We start from the raw sequence: 5,337 nt of genomic DNA, 5'->3' as shown, positions 1-5,337 counted from the left end.
GGAGAGAAAGAGAGTCAATTTGGTTTCAAAATTTGTACACTTCAGTTTTTACACTGCATTCATTAAGGTTGAAAAACTTCTGCCACTAAACCTTATTTTCATTCGGTTTTGGGACAAGGGACTGAGGCACATATTATACATACCAAAGCAGACCTAGCCTCCAGGTTTTCCCAGCATCCCTCAGTCCCTTCGTGGCACGCCCTGCCCCAATCCTGAACTTTCCAGCCACGGAGCTAAGCTGCCCATCCCCCAGAGGCTCCTCCCTAAAGAATCCAGACATTTTGGTCTCCTACGCTCCCCACCCCACTCCCCTCTCTTTTCTTCTCTCTCTTTGCACACCTCCTTTCTCTCTTTCTCTTCCCCTCCATCCCCTCAATTCCCATGGTGACTTCCCTGACCGTGGTCCTTGGGACCAGTGAGCTCTCCAGAGAGCAGCTTCCCAATAATCCTGTATTTAATCTAATCTAATCTGTTTTGAATTGGCTCCTTTCACCAGCAGAGAAATAAATTACCAGTTTCTATCATAGGAAAAAAATTTTAAACACTTCGCGTAATAATTTGAAAGTAATCCCAGCACTTGGGAGGCAGAGGCAGGCAGATTTCTGAGTTCGAGGCCAGCCTGGTCTACAGAGTGAGTTTCAGGATAGCCAGGGCTACAGAGAAACATTGTCTCAAAAAAACAAATAATAATAATAATAATAATAATAATAATAATAATAATAATAATAATTTGAAAGTAGACATGCCAATATATCAAAGAATAACTCAATTTCTATACAATTAAAAATTATAAAATTATAAATTATAGCCCTGGGCAGGAATGCAGCTCTATGGTAAAGCTAGGACACACATTGTCCAGAGTCAATCCTCAAAGCACTTAGCCTGTAAAAGCATAAATCTTTTGAATTAACATATGTTTTTTAGGGCTGGAGAGATGGCTCAGAGGTTAAAAGCACCGACTGCTCTTCCAGAGGTCCTGAGTTCAATTCCCAGCAACCACACGGTGGCTCAGGACCACCCGTAATGAGATCTGATGCCCTCTTCTGGTGTGCAGGCATTCATGCAGGGAGACTGCTGCATACATAATAAATAAATAAATAAGTCTTTTTTTTAAAAAAAAAAAGACATGTATTTTTAAAGTATTAAGGATGGAAACTTAAAATTGTGCAGCAAAATACTTGGGATTCTGGCAAGGCAGAGGTAGGCAAAAATCTTAAATTCTTGTTGGGACACAGTCCAAGAATAGAGTTATGGGAAGAGAATCTTCATTTAAGGAGACACTGAGTGTTTGTCAGGCGCTCCACGAAGAGAAGACTCTGTGGCCTCGGTTTCTTCAAAACACAGAATTGTTCTTGGAATGTGCTTCGTGCTCTTCCCAGGTGTAGAGGAGAGACGTGGGGTTTACTTCAGATTGTTGTGTTCTAAAAAAAAAAAAAAAAAAAAAGTAGGAGTGCCAGGAACATATGGTAAGAGGCACAGTAGGGTGAGGTGGAAGGGGGCACCTCCTCAGGCCCAAACTGAGACACCCCTTCCCCGTGAGATACCAGCTGTTTGACAGATATTGTATAGAACAGAGTTTATTTACCGCATGGGAAGGGGAGTTGGAAAGGGAGAGGCAGAGAGAGAGAGAGAGAGAGAGAGAGAGAGAGAGAGAAAGAGAGAGAGAGAGAGAGAGAGAGAGAGAGAATAGAGAAAGAGGAGAGGAGAGGCCTGCCTGGAACACATGCAGAGAGAGGGGGGAGAGGAAGAAGAAGGGGGTGGGGGGGAAGAGGCAGAGAGCAGAAGGACTGAAATTAAGAGAGTGAGGAGGTGGGGACAAGCAGCCCCTTTTATAGTGAGTCAGGCCCACCTGGCTGTTGCCAGGTAACTGTGGGGCGGAGCCTAGAAGCAAATGCCAACACAGATTACTTATTATTGTGTGCTGTTGTTATTCAATTAAATGTTTTAACCATCCTTTATATGCCTCTATGGAAAAACATGGTTTCTTTGGTTTTTTTGTTTTGTTTTGTTTTGTTTTGTTTTATACATATGAGCACACCTCTGCTCTCTTCAGACACACCAGAAGAGGGCATCTGACCCCATTGCAAATAGTTGCGAGCCACTATGTGGTTACTGGGAATGGAACTCAGGACCTCTGGAAGAGCAGTCAGTGCTCTTAACCGCTGAGCTATCTCTCTAGCCCTGGAAAAGCATGTCTTGATGAAGATTCTATAAGGCTAGATAGATTAATATTTCAGTGACTTGGAAAGCTGAGACACCTCACACCGGAAGCCCAGTGATCGTGGGCTATCTTTAGCTTTTAATAGCTATTCATTGTCCACCTCGGAGTTTGACCTAACATCCCATGGTTGTGATGACCGTGTAAATAAATCCTTTTGAAATGTGCAAACATACCCTTGTCCTCCAAGGGCACAATGGTGAAGGAGGGCCATCCCGTGAGCCGGGTAGCAGAGAAGTCCTCGTTTTTTTCTGTATCTATCTGGCGTTCAAATGGAGAGGTCCAGAAACCTTGGGAATAAAAATGTTCCCATTTGGCAGGGCAGTGGTGGCGCACACCTTTAGTCCCAGCACTTGGGAGGCAGAGGCAGGCGGATTTCTGAGGCCAGCCTGGTCTACAGAGTGAGTTCCAGGACAGTCAGGGCTACATAGAGAAACCCTGTCTCGAAAAAACAAAAGAACAAAACAAAACAAAACAAACAAAATGTTCCCATTCCCTGGAAAACATACTGGGCTCCTCAGAGGGAGTCACTGATAACGGGGCCCTTAGTCAACTCCCTGCTGACTCAGGGAGGGTAAGTGTGGAGGCCAGTGAGCTCCTAACTAGAGGAGATAACAAGACCATAAAATGCCCCATCCAAAGAACAGCCTGAAGATAACCTCAAGGATGGGAAAATATCTTATCTCAGGATGGGCCATCTGTGCTGGGCAGCCTTATATGGTCTGGGAGTTTCATCCCGTGGCTAAACGCTCGTGACACAGGAATGCAGTCCACATGGACTGCTTGGACACAAGCCAGTCAGAAGCTGACCCATGTAACATCCCCGACACCCACCAATGAAGTTTTAGATTCTCTAACCCTAGCTAAAATTCCCCTGGTTGCCTACGAAAAGGCTTGCTCATCCCTCTCTGTGGTCGCCATCTTGATGAATGGTCTACCTCTGTGCATGCTGGATTTCTGCAGAATAAAACCCTCTCTGCTTTTACATACATAATCTAGGGTACCCTCTTCTTCGATTCTTGGACTTTTACACAGCCAGTGCATTTTAAAGTCTTGATTTATGGCTTTCTTGTTACTGTGAAGAAAAAAAAATGCCACCATATTGGAGCACAGTATTGGGGCTAACCTGAATCACAGTCACTTTATTTACCTCAAGAATCTTTTATTCTACTTGAAATGGGCGCTATGATTTTCTGTGTACAAGTGTGAGGCAAAAGAAAGAGGCCCCTGGATTAGGACAGGAAGGGAGAGAGGAGAGAGGGGGGTGGGGGAGAGACAGAGGCACACACACAGAGGATCCATGGATTCAATCTAGACTCAAGAGTGAGCAAGAGTTCCAGACTAACCATACAGAAATCCTGGAATCTGCAGAGCATACAGTCAACTAGAAAAGTTTTCCTTCTCACCCATCAATCACGAAGTGGACACGCTGGAGTCAGGAGGCACACAAATAATGAGGAAAGGACTGTGGAAGTCAGAGTAAACCAAAGGCAACTTTATTGACTGTGGGGGCGGGGGTGGGTTGGGGAATGCTTCTAACGGGTTAGGGTCTCCGTCAGTCTTCTTTTGAAGCATAAAACCTACTAGCTTAAGTTCAGGGGATAATAAAGAGGTAATTCGTAAAAAGCAAGTTAATTCTCAGGCCCAGGATGTGGCAGATAGCAAGATGGTGTGTAGTGCCTGGAAAAAGTTAGTGATCCCCCCAAAATACAGACGGGAGCCGATCTGATGCAACTCACAGCAGGGTCTTTATTCTATTCGGGCTAGCTCTCCCCTACCCCCCAACGCACCGCCCACGAAGGACGGTTGTGGTGGTGCGGGATGCCTGAATGTCTATCCGGGCAAGGCTTTATAGTAGGCAGCAAGCAGAGAATATGTGAGCGAGTGTGTAGTGGAGAGATGGGACATAAAGAGAAGCGCACTACAAAGCATAAAGAAGCATAAAGAGTTTGCGCACTACAAAGAGGGTGGTGCAGAACAGTCTGATGTGAGTAGCCTTTATTGCCTCCTGAGGCCAGGGCGATGCACCGCCCACCCCACCCCCCACCCCCCACTCTCCGTGCTTGTGGTCCTGCAGCTTCGGAGATCAAGGAGTCAACATCCAGGGCCTATGTCACCACCAAAGGCCACAAAGATATCCCCGTTTCGGGATGCCTGGGAGCCATGATAATGTCCAAGAGCTCAGCAGAGCTGACCCACCTCTCAACAGCTGAAGACTGCAAGAGAGTTGGTCCCACACTTCCGTTGGACAGCTAGCTCAGGAGAGCAGGTCCTGTCCCTTGCTAGGGCAGTATAGGAGAGCCAGCCTCAATGGCACCAGCCAGCCAGCCAGAGGTCCTGATGCTTGCCAGCTACCACTGGCAGGACAGCGGGCTCTGCCCCTCACCTAAGCAAAGCGGGAGAGCTGGTGAGCAGACCGACCAACTATCACCCAGGACCGGATTCAGGGCTTTGAGTGGGCCCAACAACGCAACTGATGGAGCACATGAAGCTGCAGGATCTTCATGACAGAGGTCAATAATATGGAATCCCTGTGAGGACCCAGTACTGATGCTGTAGCAGAAGCCAGGGGGCCTCAAACCAGACCAAGGACTCCTTGCAACGAACATTTCCAAGTAAGGCTGTTTGGTCCAAAGGGTATATGATATACTGTGTGACACAAAGCTTCCACGGCGAGATGTTTTGTTTTTTAGGGTTTTTTTTCTTTTTGTTTTCTTTGGGGTGGAGGTTGGAAGGTTGAAGGGTGGATATGGAGAGATGGGAGACAGTAGGAACGGAGTGCATAGTGTGAAGTTCACAATCAATAGAAACTTTAAAAAAAAAAAAAAAAAAAGGCTAAACAACCGGAGTTCAGTCCTTGGATCCCAGAGTAGAACCAATCCCAAAATGTTGTTCTTTGACCTCCATACACTGTGGTGGCACAGTTGCACCCACACCCCCTAATCGCACACACAATAATAAATAAAATTAAAAAATGAAAATTAAAGAACCCTACTAGCTTTATTGAACATATCATTTTGAAGTTACAACCAATGAGGCAGTAAAAATAAACTCAACTGCAGATGACACAAAACAAAAAATTAACCTAAAGTATACGATGCTCAAAGTTTTAAAAAAAA

The sequence above is a fragment of the Mastomys coucha genome, unplaced genomic scaffold, assembly GCF_008632895.1.
Source record: "Mastomys coucha isolate ucsf_1 unplaced genomic scaffold, UCSF_Mcou_1 pScaffold3, whole genome shotgun sequence".
Classification (NCBI taxonomy): Eukaryota; Metazoa; Chordata; class Mammalia; order Rodentia; family Muridae; genus Mastomys; species Mastomys coucha.
Note: the sequence above shows the minus strand (reverse complement) of the source record.